This window comes from Gigantopelta aegis, chromosome 4, assembly GCF_016097555.1.
Source record: "Gigantopelta aegis isolate Gae_Host chromosome 4, Gae_host_genome, whole genome shotgun sequence".
In the NCBI taxonomy this organism is placed as follows: Eukaryota; Metazoa; Mollusca; class Gastropoda; order Neomphalida; family Peltospiridae; genus Gigantopelta; species Gigantopelta aegis.
In genome coordinates this window covers 117,724,341-117,742,716 of record NC_054702.1, presented here as the reverse complement: position 1 = coordinate 117,742,716, position 18,376 = coordinate 117,724,341, and the positions used below count along the sequence as shown (strand labels likewise).

The window sequence follows — 18,376 nt, the reverse complement described above, 5'->3', positions numbered from 1 at the left end:
TGAAGTAATGGACATTTTCCTAACTATGGTAAGAGTTAAATTTAGCTGAAAAATGGCTGCTGTAATTTTCCTGCTATATTTCAAGACCTATTATCTCAGGACATAATGGACTTAGAGCCCTGATATTTTGCATGGGCACTAAGGAGGTTATAAAGGACTTGATCACTGTACCCCTGGGTGGGGCAAAATGGGACACCTTGACACCCTCCTTAAAATCGCCGTTTATGACATATTACAATAGAGCCCTGCCACTGTTCTTTGCATTATATGTAGCCAGCATCTATAGCTTTTACCACATAGCTTAAACATCTAGAGGATGTAAGAAGATTCAGAACTAGGAGTCATTAAGTGAAAAATGTCCCATTGTGCCCCGGTCTCCCCTACATTGTTAATAAATTTTCTCATAAAACAGCTGGGATTTCAGTCATTTTGCTACTTATATAAATTTAATATTAGTAATTGTTTACAGGATGAAATATATTCTTCAGTAACACCAAAAACATAAGCTCATTTAACCCCTTGGAGTTGAAATCGGTGAAGTATTTTTACTGTTGCTTGTATAGTATGACTACATGTACCGTATATTGCCGTGTATTAGCCGACTCCTTGGATAAGCCGACCTCTTAGTTTGACCCTAAATATCTAGTACAAAATCATCGGCCTTGTGTATAAGCCCAGGTCATCTTTTGTCCAGTTGTATGTTGTATCGATTTCAATAATACTGTTAACAAATAGACTTGTGCTTTTCTTGTTCATTATATTTGTTTTCCCTTTAATTATTACAAAAACGGGACTCGCGATCGCAATCAATGCGGCAATGCTAACATCTACCATCTAGATGATTTTGTACTAGATATTTAGGATCAAATTAAGAGGTCGGCTTATCCAAGGAGTCTGCTAATACACGGCAATATACGGTATTAGGAAATTTCCCAAGACGGCATGTCCAAATATTTAAGATTGACATTGGTAAAATGTTGGGTTTTTTTTTTTTTACCAAGAACATTAGAAATTAGTGATTGATATCATTTGGCAAGTATGGCTACATGTTTAGCTCTTTGTACTTATGGTTCTGAAGACAATGAATGTCATCAAATTAAGTTCTGTAGAAAAGAGTTTTCTGATCTAGATGATGTAACCAAAGAACTTTTGCGACTCCGAACAGGAACCCCCCCCCAGAACTGCCTGTCAGCTGGAAACAGTGTGAAATTGGAAAGTATGTTGCCTGTCTCTGTGATGGAAAGTGGTGGGTTGGTCATATAAGAGATATATCCAAGGAACATGAAGATTTTCAAATTTAATTCATGCATCCTCATGGTCCAGCAAGTTAATTTAATTGGCCAGAAGGAGAAGACATCTGCTATGTGTCACTCCAGTGTATTCTATGTCTACTAAATGCACCAACCACAACAAATGGCCACCAGTATTATCTGGATAAAAAGGATGAAAGACATAACAAACCTGGCATGAACTGTAGTCACAACAGTTTCTAAAGATGAATTGCTGGTAACTTAATAAGGACTACATGACACTCTTACATGGTATTAAATACATACATACATACATATCCATCCATCCATCTATCCATGCATACATATAATACTGCATACACACATACAAGCACACATGTACACACACGCATGCACACACGCATGTCATTTGATCCATCTATTATATTTTTTTAATGTTTTACAATGAGAAAATATTTTAATAATGCAACTAGTTATATGCTCAGAAATGCTTTGCAGATGCTGAAATCATGCATAATTAAAAAACATATTTCCCCAAGAAGGGCTTCTATATAGATGATGAAATTTGGCACACACAAACTACATCACACTAGCTATAAAATGAGCTCAGTTTCAGGATTTTTGAAGTTAACCCACATTGGCTTTTTTGTCATTGAAAATGTTCCCAATGTGACATTTTACTGATTTTGGAAGGGTGTTATTCCATAACTAATCCACATAGATGTAAAACTTTACAGTTATACAGTGATTGGGGTGGACTTCTAGACAAAAACAATTATGTGTATGCAGTGAATGTAACACACTCTTTTAGAGTCAGGAAAGTGAGTGCTCGTGAAATAAACTTGCATTTTTTACATATTTCACCAGTCTGCTGTCTGCTGCCCATTGTTGTATACACACTGTTATAAATGTTTGCAGCAGTTTTAGTTAAGTTAAAGCAGTAATGACAAAGTAGTTATGTACATATTGAAACAGAATGAATGAATTTTTACCCTGAAGTTAAACAATTGCATTTCAGTTTGTTTTAAATTATATATATATATATATATATATATATATTATATATTGAAAAATAAAAGTTCTATTGATAACAATTAGCCTTGTTATTACTAAAATAGTATCCTAGTGATCTCGATTACTCTGGTGAACAAATTGCTGGCTAAAAGTAATTTTGTACTGGTAACTAAAAATATGCAACATATGTTGTGATTTGACTTTATTTTCACTACATTTTATTTTTTAAATGTTTTCATATAATATTGCAATAAGAATAAAAGAAACAAAGGTTTGAAGATTTTTAAAAAGTAAAATATCAATTGAGAGCTGATAAGCCAACAGAATTTATGTTTTTAACTTACCCAATGTGCAGAAAAGCTCTAGTGTATTTATTAAGAATATTTTCCAGTTTCAGCATCCCCATTTCAACATCACAAATTATGTTTCACTCCACTGTAACTTTATCATTTGGTATTACAAGTTTGCAGATTATTTAACTTTGTACATGTACATTTTCACGGGTTGAAACTAGGGTCTGCTACAAACAATCCACTTTGAAATGAGAAGAATGAAGGGTTAAAATGTGTATAGTTTTATCTGTGATTTACATTTACTTTCAGCAATGAAATACTGCTTTAAAAATTTGACTATTGTCTTGTAATGTTAAATTGGGATCTCCAGATAATAAGCCTTATAAAACAGAGAATGCCAGACACAATAGCCAGGTTATATAAATATCAACACCTTATTATCCAGGTTATATAAATATCAACGGTATCAGGTCGTTTCGCCCTTATTCCCGATCGCCCCATGTCCTTTCGCTCCCATACAGGGTCGTTTCGCCCTCATGTTTATGTTTGTGAATAATGAATAAAAAAAATTACGTGACTCTAGTTGCAAATCAGATATAGATTATCAATTTGTAACCCTTTATCAACCATAAACACCATTTATATACTCTTCAAAAAAAGAAACGCAAAAGGGTACAAATGGGTTATAACTCCAATTTTATGTTTCCTACCGGTTCATGCTTTGTGAATATAAGGTCATTGCATGTCCCAAACACATTCCTACGGTTACATTCGATAAAACGCAGCTACTGTACAATAAAGTTCCAAAATGTGAATATTCGCAAAAACGCAGCCACGTGCAAACCATGTCACCACTGCACGTGCGTTGTCTGCACGTGCAACATGAACACCGACAGTATAAAAGTGCAGGGTGTTCGCTTGCCTGGCCTCTGTATCTGGCCGACAGTTCGAGGTGTCATCTTAACACCACAACACCGTCGACTCCGACTGCAGTGGTGCCAGATTCATCGACAATGGCCTCAAATGCGATGGAGACAGGTGTGGTTCAGTGACGAGTCCCGATTTCTGCTCCAACGTCATGATGGAAGATGTCGCGTGTATAGGCGTCGTGGTGAACGTTATGCGGCAAACTGCGTGCAGGAAGTGGACAGATTCGGCGGGGGTAGTGTCATGGTGTGGGCAGCCATCTCACACACTGGCAGAACTGACCTGGTCCACGTGCAGGGCAACCTGAATGCACAGGGCTACACTGACCAGATCCTCCGGCCACACATCGTTCCAGTTATGGCCAACGCCAACGCAGTGTTCCAACATGACAATGCCAGGCCTCACACAGCACGTCTCACAGCGGCTTTCCTACAGAACAACAACATTAATGTCCTTCCTTGGCCATCGATATCACCGGATTTGAACCCAATTGAGCATCTATGGGACGAGTTGGACCGACAGCGACAACCACAGCCCCAGACCCTGCCCGAGCTGGCAGCAGCCTTGCAGGCCGAGTGGGCCACCATCCCCCGGGACGTCATCCGTACTCTGGTTGCTTCAATGGGCAGGCGGTGCCAGGCAGTTGTCAACACACGCGGAGGCCACACCCGGTATTGACTCCAGATGACCTTGACCTTGGTGGTGTGTCCTATCACTTACTCACAATGGACTAGAGTGAATTGTGAACAATCCTGCAACATTTGGTAATTGTCGGACTCACCATTCAATAATTAAATCAATTAAACAACTTTTTTGCAAATTTACGAAATTGGCCTCTGTAATATCCATTGACGTGTCATGTTTACATCTATGCTGATGAAATATTAAAAGGTCCATTTGCTTCAGTTTACATTTAAAAAATGCTTGTATGCTATATATGGCATTGTTGTCCTTGTTATTAAAATAATGCGTATTTTGTTATTAAAATGTTTTAAAATAATGCGTGTTTTGTGCTTTTTTAAACAGGTTTTAACAACATATCGATGTCTGTTCTCGTTACAGCCAGTTTAGGGCAAAATACATGCAATTTTCTGCTGTCTGCCATTTTGTTTTTTTTATGGAATACTCTTATAGAGTGGTGAAAGATTCTAAAATATTAATATAAAATCAATGATCTCTAGTGGTATCTTTAAACAATCAAATAATATTAATAATAATAAAATAATATGACATCATCACATTTGCATTTATATCATAACATGTTATTACATTCAACAGTTGTTAGATTAAGTCATATCCTTTCACCCCTCTTGTAGAATATTCTATAAAAAGTCAAAATGGAAGCTGGCACAAAATTACATTCTTTTTGCTCCATGCGATCTCAGCGAAGTCGATACAGGTGACATGGTTATCATCTAGTATGTGGAATCCATGCCACTGTTTTTTTCAAGATTTCTGTCTGAACAAAATGTGGGTAAAATCTAACGAAAAATAAATTTGTTGTAGTTGTCCACATTTTGTTTCGGACCACCCCAATACATAGGGGCGAAACGACTCATTCTAAGGGCGAAATGACTCGGGGCGAACGGGAATAAGGGCGAATAGGAATAAGGGCGAAACGACCCGGATTCAATATCAACACCTTATTATAAGGTGTTGATATTTATATAACCTGGCTATTGTGTCTGGCATTCTCTGTTTTAGAGGGGACACACTAATAGGAAATGTTCCTCATTTTCAACCTAATGACCACATGCACAAATGGAATTTCTTCATTGAAGCATGTGAATTTATTATCAATTATTCCTAATAGAAGAATGTAATGTACTGTGTGTTCTGTTCTTTCACCCTCATAAAAATAAGCTTCACGGGAGTGCCAAATCTCTTGTTTGTAGTTTATTCTTGAAACAAGTTTTGTTATTTTTGTATTTATTGGTAAATTGTTCCACATGTTGATGCTAGAGGGGGGAATTGTCTAGAATACAATTTTGAACATCTATTCCACAAGGGGAACACACACAAACAGTTTTAGGTCTGGTTTTGGTTTGTGTTTTAACAAATTGTTACAGTAACAATAAATTAGCAGTAATATTTGTGATTATACTTAGTAGATTTAAAAAAGAAAAAGCAAAAAAAAACCCGTGTTTGATGACATGCAAATAGAGGTTAAAAATAAATAAAAAATTGTATGTTACCTGGCCTCAGATTACAGTTATCTTCCCATTTGGTTGTCCAAAATCCGGAAGTTTCACCGCGCAAGTAGTCTGCTGTTTGACTGTGATGATTTCATGGCAGACAGCTATGAAGTGGCAACTGTTTGACTAAAGTGACAGGGGATAGCATGTAGTTTGTAAACATGTGTAACTTGCTGACATTGAAGACTTGTTTGTGGTAATTCCGGCCCATGCAAAAGTAGTGCTTTTTGTGTAAAATGGGTGTACTCCGGCCTGGTTTAGAGGGTGTGTCTGTTTAAACCAATATGCTGGGAGAAAGAGCTGGACAACAGGGGTTGTCCTTTTCAGGGTATGTGTCCCCCATGCAGGCAAAGGTACATACAAAACTTCACGGGCCTGCTGATATTAATAAAAATGTTATAGCCACTAAGGCTATATAGAAACATATAGCGAAATTAATTGTGGTCTGAGGCCTGATATAGTTCACACATTACACCGGTTAAATGCTTGATTCTGATGAAAGTATTACAACCAGAGAGGTGAAATTACACAGACTGATTGTGAATACCGCGAGGAATATGAAAACTAATTTATTTATTTTCTAAATATTTTATTAAATTAAAAAACATTTTTTTTTAATATATTAAAAATTAAAATTAAAATTTTCAACTTTTAAATTTCAGTATCCTCCAAAATAGCATAAAATGACCTCTGATGTTACTACAGGTTGTTGCAATATTTTTTAACAGTTTTGAGCTAATAATTTGGTAAAAAAGAGCAAAAGTTGGATTTTGTTAGTCAATATTGAGATTTTTTTTTTTTTTTACATATTGAATTTTAATGAGTTTCTCAATTATTGGAATTGGACAGAAGATCTAAATATAATGAATATATCACTACTAAATGTAATTAAACACTTTAAATAAATAGTATACAGTTTTTAACAAGATTAAGTACTCTAATAATACATTTCACCTACATTTATGTAAATTACACACTTCAGTCATTTTTCAAAAATGGTCTTTCATCCTTAGAAAATCTAATAGGCTAATATTCTTTGCTGTCTGAATGTATTTATTGTGTTCAGTAATCAGATGCTGGTATACTTGTCAAGTTTATTGCAGAAAATGTGCCAAAAAGGTTAACATTTGGCTTGTAATACATATGGCAGAATAATCCATAATGCATATTCAGTGGTCATTACTACAAACATCCTTCCAATCAAGAAATACTACACTGAGGTATCCAAGACACTGGCACATGACTACACTTGTTGACAGTTATCACTGGAAACTGAAAAATATGGTGCAAGTACCTCTTGGTAGGATTTATATCAGCATTTTGTGACAAAATCTTCATTTTCAAAGTTGTCGTCAACAAAAAACATATTATGGTGTATACCTAAGTAATATCTGTAGGGCATATTCATATTAATATGCATTTATATGGACTGTTTTGCCTTTCACAAAGTGGCTACATGTATAATACAGTAAATGAAGTAGATCAAGTAAATACAGCAGGTCAAAATTGAATCTGAGGCCTATCATGTCTAATTTTCCCTGAAATTAGTGTGTAAAAATGTGTTGCAAATGGCCCCAATTTTGTGACTTTCACCATCCCTCTGACACATTTTTAATAATGTATCATGAATTCAGTCACCATATCTTTACTAAGCCTCCACTTATCATATCTAAAATGCAAAATTTTACAGTTTTAGATTTTATTTTTTTTCAAAAATTTAAATTTAAGTTTAATATTTCATTAAAAATGAGTAAAATCTAATGATTGATTTTTTTTCCTTTAAATATTTCAAAATCTTTCCAAGACAACACTGTGCAGATAGAACATATGTAGAAGAAAAAATAGCTGCTCATTGTATGAAGAAATTCCAAAATTTGATAAAGTTATTACATTTTGAAGTTGGTGTCCCTCAAGTTTCCATTGCTAAAATTGGCCATGGCAAGGCACTGTGGTAGTGTTTTAATACATCCTCTATATACTCTCAGTTTAAAGGTGACATCCCGATACTTACTGAGCATTGCTTTAATATGTATATCATTGGAATGCATTAGTGTGGGCCAGTTTTTAGGGGGAAAAATGGACTGATAGGCCTCAGATTACAGTTATCTTCCCATTTGGTTGTCCAAAATCCGGAAGTTTCACCGCGCAAGTAGTCTGCTGTTTGACTGTGATTATTTCATGGCAGACAGCTATGAAGTGGCAACTGTTTGACTGAAGTGACAGGGGATAGCATGTAGTGTGTAAACATGTGTAACTTGCTGACATTGAAGACTTGTTTGTGGTAATTCCGGCCCATGCAAAAGTAGTGCTTTTTGTGTAAAATGGGTGTACTCCGGCCTGGTTTAGAGGGTGTGTCTGTTTAAACCAATATGCTGGGAGAAAGAGCTGGACAACAGGGGTTGTCCTTTTCAGGGTATGTGTCCCCCATGCAGGCAAAGGTACATACAAAACTTCACGGGCCTGCTGATATTAATAAAAATGTTATAGCCACTAAGGCTATATAGAAACATATAGCGAAATTAATTGTGGTCTGAGGCCACCTTACTTTTAAATGTGTTACTAGAGTTATCCTCCAGCAGATGGCGCTGGTAGTTTCCTTTTAGAAATCTGCGCACTTGTTTGCGCATATTTCTGCTTGACATCCAGAAAGCGCCTATGACGACCTAAACAGAACTTTTTATCACATCAAACTTGTAAATTAATGATGACATAAGTTCTGAATATGATTTTGTTACACGCTTCGCAGTTATGACACTAGCACCAAGGAATACGTATTCATTTTAATATGACAGCAAATTAAATTGGTAAGTTTTTAGAATGATTCGGTTTATCTAACGAAGTTTCGTTTTTCAATGAATTTCAGCTGATTAAGTGATATTTTTTTAATTATTAAATGTTCAGTGTAAAGTCTTCACACTAATGATATGCTGGGGTAGAAATTAAGAAATAGTGTCACTGGCCCGGGGGACTAGTAGCCTAGAAAAGTTACTAGACCGCAGAAAAATTCACTGGCCCCCTCCCCTCATTAAGGCTTAAGCTGTTCAAGGAATGGACATTACCAATGTTATCATATGAATTCAGTTTTATTGTACACAACACTCACAATGAACAGGTACAAAAGCAATAACAATTACATATATGTACATAACATAGTATGGTTAACAACTAATAGGTCTATAAAATTATTTACATGCAAGTAGTTAAAGTTCTGTGCCAAACCATACACTAAAATTTCAAATTCCACAATTAAGAGCCTTCTTAATTCATTGCAATAATATTTTAAATCAATATGTAAATCAATAATTATGAAAATTCCCCATAAAAGTATTAAAAAACCACTCCCATAGAACACTGCCAGAAACGACCAAGTAAAATTCTCAGTAAAAACATTTGCCTGTAAATAGCCATGATGTTATAAAGGGAACTCGCTTCACAGAAACCTATCACTAGATGACTTCCAGTGCAAGTAAAAGTGGGACTGACAGCGACTGCCATGCTCGGTTTTCATGCAATTCTTTCGATGAATAGTGTAGTGATGACGACTAGCAGTGTTCGAGATTAATGATATCCCAGTATCCCGGGGATACCAGAATTTAATTTTGGATACCATGCTTCAAGAACCCAGTATCCCACCGGGATACCATATAAGGTTCTTGTTTTTTTTAATCCTGCATTTTTTATTTTTTGATGAAACAGTGAAAGTCGTCATTTACTGGTGAAGTTAAGTCACAATATTTTTGAGCTCTTACTCAGTCTAATGCTATGCCGTAACAATATCTCCCCCAACTTGTACTCAGTCTAATGCTGGGAACCGCTTAGTCGCTATTGTTTTTGTTGGATGTTTCCTCCGTTCAAATTTTATTTGAGATATTGATTCCACATCTGCAGAAAATTGATGCAGGTAGGTTTGTCATTAGTAATGTCAGAAACACTTATTGATTACTGCTAAATATTAATTTATGTCAGTATTACACAAAAATAGATGCAGCAAATCTTTTTGCCATTCCGTTTGATTGCGAATTTCACGAATTCCGCGATTTCGATTGCGGTGTAGCAATAGATTAGGAACGAGAACGGTATCGTCCAAGTTTGTTATGATGTTATTTATGAATTTCATTTAAGTGGGATACTAAATTTTCAGGTGGGATACCAGATTTTGAATTGTTAGTATCCAACTGGGATACTGCCGAAAACTTTTAATGTCGAACGCTGACTAGACTAATATATAATTTGTGCAACACAACAAATAATGCCTTATCAGTTTGAACCTGGAACGTCATCTGCAGAACCACCGGCCTGACAGATGATGATGAAAATGTTCATGGGAGACAGCTTACCACTGAATGACAAGTTTTATTCTTGTTTTGTTCTTTAGCTTTTTGTGCAAATTATTTTGCTACACTATGTTCTAGTACTTGTGATGTAGTAGAAAAGACGATAAATAACACTTGAATTCTACTAGTCAAGTGGACCTGATATCGGTCATTTTAAGAAAAAAGAAAAGAAAAAAAAATTGTCCATCCCATCCTCCTATAAAGATGTTTTTTGTGAATAATTTCAGTTTGGTTTGACGTAAGAAAAACAGTAAAAGTGTTTTGGAAATCACAAAACAATAATATTTTTGTATGCAATTTTAAAAACAATTTGCTCAGAAATAAATCACTTGTATTGTAGTGAATTCCATAGTATTAAAAGGTGTTCTCTATATGAAGGTATAGTAAAATTAATTTAATGTATTTATAGTCTGTCTCACAGGGAACGCCTTTTTTCATACTATGGAATTTACAAGTTATTTATTTCTAAGCCAATTGTTTTCTAAAAATAGCTTCTTTTTTTACTTTTATTCTTATGTCAAAGCAAACTGAAATTATTTACAAAAAAACATTTTTGTAGAATGGGACGGACTAGGCTGTACTTTATTATGTTCTTGAACTGTAAAGAAAAACCTCACAAATGAACCAGATGCAAACGACAACAAATCGGATGTTGATTGCATGACCCGTTCATGAGAAAACAAACTGATCAGAGTTGGTAGCGTAACGCAGTTTGGGACGTTGACAATATGCACCCCAGGGTCGTTTCGGTGTGGATGGCATCAGCGTGTTGTCATTTGTTTTGTGTCAAAGAAAAATTGTTGGTACAGCAACTTTTTAAAAGCTATAACACATGGTATTCCCATATCTCGCTGAAGCCGACAAGCCAGTGCGGACGAATCGAAACTAAAGTGTCTGCTGTCGCAACAGTCTCTGGTATTTTCTTCCTGTCCAGTCTTTCCACATTGTTTTAATCAAATTCACACACAACTGTCTCACTAAATTTATCGGCTTTTGTATTGCTACAGCTGCCAGCAACATGCAGTTTAACCATAATAAACACAAAAGATGCAATGAACAATGGCACTGACTATCAAAATGAGTTCCTTTCGTGATGTCATGGATCAAATCTTGCGGAAATTCCCAAAGCGAATTCAGCTGGTTCTGTTTTTCAGGGGAATATTTTTAAATGGAAAGTATACCGGTATATAATTAAAACATTTTTTCTTTCCTTTTTCTAATCATATTAAATAATATGTTGATTGATATAGCTCAATACATCATATATCTGGAACAGCACTTTAACATACTGAGACAGTCTAGATGAACAAGTTTTCAGATTTTCATAAATATATTTGCTTGTTAAGGGGCAATATCTATTGGTGGATATCAGGGTTTCTGCTAGAGGGTAAAATGTGTATGGAAGAAGAAGTTTGTTTTGTTTAATGACATCACTAGAGCACATTGATTTATTAATCATCGGCTATTGGATGTCAAACATATGGTCATTTTTGACACAGTCATAGAGGTATCTGGTAAAATTTTTCATTAGTAGCGAGGGATCTTTTATATGCACCATCCCACCGACAGGATGGTGCACTGGCTGAAATGAGAAATAGCCCAATGGGCCCACCGACAGGGATCCAACCCCAAACCGATGCACATCAAGCAAGCACTTTACACCTGGGTTACACCCCGCCCTAAATGTGTATGGTGCCATACCCAAATTGTTTGGCATATGTTATATTTTTAAGTTAACTTTTTAACAAATTTAATTACTCTTATGATCAATACTGTATGATTTTTTTAACCCTAACCCTAAACTTAACCCATTTTCTTTCTGGGGGAGGTTGACTGTGGTTGTATTCAATTCCATAGCGCTATACCCAAAAAAGATTTTCTGGCACAAACACTGCATGTGTATCTTTGACTGCATATAATGTACAATGCATATGTAATAAAATGAATGCATATATAATAAAATGAATGCAAGTGAAATAATGGGTTTTTTAAAAAGTTTATAATTTTTGCATTTCTTTAACAGACATTCCAAACTTTGCAGCCTTTGTCTAACAAAGATTTAAAATTAAAAGATCAAAATTACATAATATGTAATATTATTACAAACAATGGATGTACATTATTATTCTAAACAAAGAAATGTAATATTAAAATTAATATATAATTGTATTAATTAAATTGTCTCCAGTAGTTGAAACCACATTACAGTGGCTACCAAGTCGAGAATGGCCTTTTAAATATATCATTATCATCAACGTCCCTAACTGTGTTATACTTCTAACTGTTCAGTTTGTTTTCTCATGCACAGTTCGCACAATCAACATCCAATTTGTTGTCTGCTTTTCATTCATTTGTTAGGTTTTTCTTCACAGTTCGAGAACATTTTCATGAACAATAAGTATCTAAATACAAAACTTTACAAAACCCTAAAACTATTAATTTTACTAAGTCATTTTTGTTTATTCCTTAAAATTACCAATATTGAGTCGTAGAAAGTGACTAAAAATGGAGGAAGATGAATCAGTATCTTATGCATGATTTAAAATAATAAATAAAGAAATAAACGGTGGTCAATGTGACTGGTTTTTCAGACGCCTGTGATTTTAAAGTCTGCCATAAGTCCGATGGACCTACAGTAGTATCAGTCTACTGCGACTAGGCTAGACATTTGTCAAAAACGCTGAGCTGGTCACGAGATTAAACAGACGTTGACAGTTAAATAACACCATTCTTGGTGAGAAATCTGTCACGGTATTACACTCCAATTAAAACAAAGGATCCAGAGTTTGCAACTGGTTACTGTCAACACTTGTGTATGGAGCTCAATCGGGTCGACTGTCTGAGGCAAGAGGCTTTTGTGAAATACAAACTGCTTGAAATAGCATAAAATATACTGAAATCCTCTAATGTGGGATAAAAAAAATTTGTTCTTTTTATTTCTATCTTGTTTGAATGAATCAATCGCATTGATATCGCTAGCTGATAAAAGATAAATGATTTGAATAGGATTGGAACTCTTTTCACTTACCCATATCCACTGAAGTTCAGGCACACGCATCTCAGACTTTAGCCTCTGACAATGCCAATGACTAAGTCCGGGACAGGACAGGAGGGAGTGTAAGTTTGAGGTAGGCAGAATTAAAAAAAAAAAATCATGTCTGGATTAAATTAAAGGCCAAATAAAAAATTGGATTGCTTGTCCAAAAGTTGAGGGTGATGTGAGCAATTTTGTCAGGCTGCCAAAAATAAAGTTCAGGTTATTTACCAAAAAAGACATGAGGGGAGGGGGGAGGTGTCAGTAGAAAAGTTTTTAAGTCTGGAGGGAAAGGTTGGCACTATGGTGACTGAAGAAGGTGGCTGCTTTTGTAGGTAGGTAGAAATCCCCAGAAAGCACAATGTGTGAGCTCTGACTCCAGTAAGACTTTGGTGATCCTGTGTGTGGTGATGTTATCCATTGTTCTCAGTAGGATTTCTTGTGTGTAGGTGCCATCTTGTTGATGCAGTGCTCTATGTTGCAACCAAAATGGTAACCAATGCGACCAAAATGTTGGCGTAACGACTGATTGAATTTATTATTGTCGGCGTCTGGCATCTGATTCCAAAAACATCTTAAGTATTAAATTATTTGGCATATGCGTTCATATGACAGCGAAAACCAAAGAAATTTGTTGACACCATTGTGCAGTGTAAACATTTAGTTATTTACGAAGTTGTTCGATTGATTATTGTGAATTCCGTATTCCTTTTCGGTACAGTTCAGAACTTATCGCTGATGTTAGTGCTAGCAGTGATTTGACGAAACAATCCAGATACTTCCGAAAACAATCCAAATACTTCGATTGGTGTGCTATTTTAATGCACACAACTATTTGGAATATCTCATTTGATATCGATCTCTGGATCATGCAGAAGTTCCAAATACTATATTGTGTATACGGTAACCAATTCACAATGGTACATTACTGGTTGTTGCATTCGATTGAAGAACACCAGTACAAAATCAAGTAAAGGTTGCTCACTCGCTGTTCTTACTATCCACATTGTAATCAAACGTGCAAAATGGAGACTGATTATTAAACAATGCTTTACACAGTGGGCATTTCAACAATTATGTAATGTTCTATGGTGAACCATGGGATGCATTACAAATGTTAAGAGGGAGGGGAGGTGCTGTTTGTCAATATTTACTTACCGGCAACGTCTTTAAAACAATGATTTTTTAAAGCATTAACTAAATACCTCCCACCTCCCTCGTGTGATCAATTCTGAAATGGTCCTCGTTTTAAATTCATGAGTAAAAACCAAACAATTACATTGTTTCAGATTATTTATTTAATCCAGCTGCTTAAGTCATGTATAATGTTATGATGGTTATAACACATGCATAAATCATACAAAAAGAGTAGTGTAACTAGTAACATCTTAAGCTTGGCAAGTAACATCTTAAGCTTGGAAAGTAAAATTTTAAGCTTGGCGAGTAAAATCTTTTGGTCCACTAGCCAAAGAAGAGTAAAGTATAAAAATGAGCGTAGAGCACTGTGATGTGTTCTAGCTAGGCTGACCTCGCCCTCTGGTGGTGAAGCACGATGGATAGAGTATTCGTCTGTTACCGTCCGGCAGCGGTAAGAAAGCTTTCTCCACACATCCACCGAGAAGAAGCGAAGTGTCTGTGATGTCAACCACAAGCAGTTTGGCAAATCGTGGTCAGATCTTATTGACCTGTGACTCCATGCTGAAGGATTGGTACTCTGTTGGGGAGGCGGAGGCCTTGCTCTGACTGGATGGTCACTTAGTGGAGCAGTGGCCTTACTCTTTCCAATAGCGACTTGATGGGGTGTTGACACAACAGGAGCCTTCATTCACTGTCGACTAACAGGAGGCTTCTTTTGCCATCGACTCGGCAAGAGGTTTCTTTCGTGGTGGCAGTGACACAATTGGATATTGATGAGCAGAATTGGGGCTAGCCAGCGTGTCCACCACGCTCACGTGCTGGGTTGTGGCTGGCATAGCAGGCTGGGCAGGTCGGACTATGGGTGATGACGCAGGCAGTTGAGTTTTGGCCCCCACCTGTGCTTACCCTGGTGCACGTTCCCTCTTCTGATACCACCTCCTTTTGTCTTCACCATAGACCAAAGTCACAGTGGCACATTTCCCTGTATAAGACATGCAGAACTTTATCAGCATCCAAAAGATGAGATCATCGCCTCTAGGTTGTTGGGGAAGATGAAGAGTGCATGAAATGATGTCTGTTTTCTTTGCGAATCAAACTCGGATGATGAACACTAACACTTCCGTTGTTTGTAATATTTTATTAGGAATTGCTAAGTAACTAAGTGTTTTCTCCAGGATTTTTGTTCACAGGGTTGGCAAAATAGTTTGACGTAAACTGAGCCAGGGGAATTTGGGGGCATGCTCTTATGTATATTTTGTTTTAGATATTTCAGTTGCTTTTAGATGCATTCTGGAGTACATGTGAGTGTTATGTACATTTATAGGATATATTTGAAGATATATTTTAATGCACAAACAGATAATACATATTACAGAATTGTACTGAAGTTTCTCATCAGCTGTGTTCCCATATGCACCACAGCTTGTTTCCTATGATGTTCAGTGTGCATACTAATTAATGTTTTTTCAGTGTGTGAAAAAGTGCATTTTGAAATAGTGGAGCTGGGTGCTGTAAAATATAGTAGAATGCTGGAAACTAAAGAGGGTGCAGGAAAATCAACTGTGACAACAAAATGCAATAGCAGCAGGAACACTGTTACACTTGTCAGGGCACTGCTTTGGTTACCACGAAAATCAACTTGCATAGTATGTACTTCTGCGTTCAATCAAGATTTGGCTGTATGAGATCAGTAATCCAGATGTGACGACAAAATGTGACGTCTTCCGGAGGTAGTCGAGAAGTCCCCAGAGTTTGATATTGAGGGGTGGGTCTTGTGTCCAAACATTCTGACGGTTCTCTTCCAGGTGTGGGCAGTTTTGTAGGATGTGTTCTGGCATTTGTTCTTCAGCACCACATTCATATTGGGCAGTATCCGCGAGACCCATCTTTTTCAGGTGTTTTTCCAGCCGGCAATGTCCAGTTCGCAAACGGAAAATTATAGTTTGTTCTTTCCTGTCTAACTGGTTTATTCAGTCTTTGTCAGGGGTGTATCCATTGTTTCTGGTCTTCCAATCATGTGTGAACTTTCGTTTTAGAAGAGTCTTGGCTTCACCGCATAAAATGGAGGATTGGGTTTGTGGAAGGCAGCTACCTACTTTGGCCAGTTGGTCAGCTTTTTCATTGCCTGCAACTCCTGTGTGTGCTGGGATCCACTGGAGGGTAACTTTTTTGCTTTGGGCAAGGATATTTAGCTTAGTTTGCAGCAGTTTGGTGATATGGTCTGTGTGTCCTGATGAAAGTGACTGGAGTGCAGACAGGGAGTCAGTGAGAAGCACTATGTTATGGTGTCCTTCCTCCGTCAGATGTTTTGTTGCAATGATGAAAGCTTGCATTTCTGCTCTGTAGTTTGAGCTTAGCTCTCCAGCTTGGATGGAAAGGGAGATGGAGGATACATATGGATAACTGATATATGCTCCACTTCCACCATTTCATATAGCATTCTCTGCTGAACCATCTGTGAAGGCATGGATCCATGTTGACTTTGGATAATGCTCATGAATCATTTCTATGGTGAGGGCTAGCTGTAGAGGTGATTGCTGCTCCCCCTTTTTGGCAAGTTCTGGAACATCCAGCATGATTTCATGAAGGTGTGTTTGCACCCAGACATTTGAAGAGAGTTTCTCACACGGCAAGGCATTTTGGCTGATACAGTCATAATTTTTCTTTTGCAAATTATATGTCAGTTGGTTCTTTGTTTTTTTCCTGGAGTCTTTTGATGCAGTGGATGTGAATGCAGTCGTTTCATCTTTTCTCCCTGGATAAGGACCTTGCATTGTTGCCTGGATTCCAGAGGTTTGAGGTCTGTTTTTTTTTTCTTCCATTTTACTGATTGGAGTGCTTTTCATGGCCCCAAGGATAATTCTGAGGCCCAAGTGTTGTACTTTATTTAACTTGTTCTTTTGTGTTTTGGACCCATTTTTTGGTCCAGGCACACACACTGTCTATGGTGTTTTGTATTCTGTATGTTGCTGTGGATGTATGTTCTGAGGAGCTCCCATACTGCAAGATCATCTGCATGCGCTGGGTGTTGGAGACAAATTTGCTTAGTATGTAGAAAATTGAATTGGTGATGTCATATTGTACACATTAAATATCTAAATTCTTGTAAAGCTTATTAATAACTTTTGTTTTACATGACATAGGGGAAAAAGGACAGCAGTTTTGTACATAATAAAAACGTTTTACTCTGGATTTTTCAATTAACTTTTATTGATAAATAATAATAAAGAAATGTTCTCTTTTTAAAAAAAAGATTTGTATGCTAGTTTGTTTGCCTTTTAGTATATGTAATTCTTGATATACACGTGCAATTTTATTTTATTTTTGAGAAAAGAAAATGGTATTCATGTAGGTTTCCATGTACAAATGTATTTAGAACTTCAAAAACTGTTTTGCATGTTTCCCATGTATGTTGAGCTAAACCAGTGTTATTGATGAAAAATATGTTAGGTAACTCAACAAAAAATAAATTTAAAATAACTTTTTATAGTTTACAAATGTATATGTATTTGACATGTACAGGGATCTTGCTTGCTAGGGGGGTGGGGATTCGTGCAAAATAGTTACTTAATACCATGTGAACTTGATATCACGTATACAGTCGTGACAACAAGACCAGCATCTCAAGTATTTTTCTGTTTTTCTTTCTTTATGTTTCTTTTTTCACATTGTCAGTATAAAGTGAAAAACCCCGGCAAGCTGTGAATCCTTAATATATCCAAAGATTCCTGTAGTAATTTGACCACACTGATAAAAATTATGTTACCCTGTACTATTATCTAATTTGTGACAAATGAAATGTACAGTATTGATAATTAATTATGCAGAGTAATAAAAAAAAAGCTAAGAAAAATAATTAAATTAATATTAATATTATTAATAATTTTTATATACCGGTACATTAAATTAATTTTAGAAAATAAAATGATATATTTACTTGCATAAAATATAATTCTGTAATTGTGTTTGGTTATGTAACCTAATCCTCAAACATTTTACTGTGGTGCTGAACACCACCAAGGGTGACATTTCAAGTGTTGCCTTCATTTTAATAAAAACAACTTAGGTACAAAGGCAAGTTGGAGGGGCACCAAGGCAAACGTTTTCATTCAAAAGAGGGGCATGAAAGCAACTTAACTTTCTATCAAGTTTCTCAGACAAAAATTATTTCACTGTACTACTATGGCCTTGG

General features: G+C 36.2%; 1 protein-coding gene across 1 annotated transcript in view; it reads left to right on the top strand.

The window, feature by feature from the left end:
* Positions 1-8,330: 8,330 nt before the first annotated feature.
* The window catches only part of LOC121371900 (serine/threonine-protein kinase 33-like), a 63,106-nt gene continuing 53,060 nt past the window's right edge, over positions 8,331-18,376 (top strand). Inside the window, exon 1 of the mRNA XM_041498129.1 lies at positions 8,331-8,483. The gene's annotated coding sequence lies outside the window, so the exon portion shown is untranslated. The remainder of the gene's footprint in view (positions 8,484-18,376) is intronic.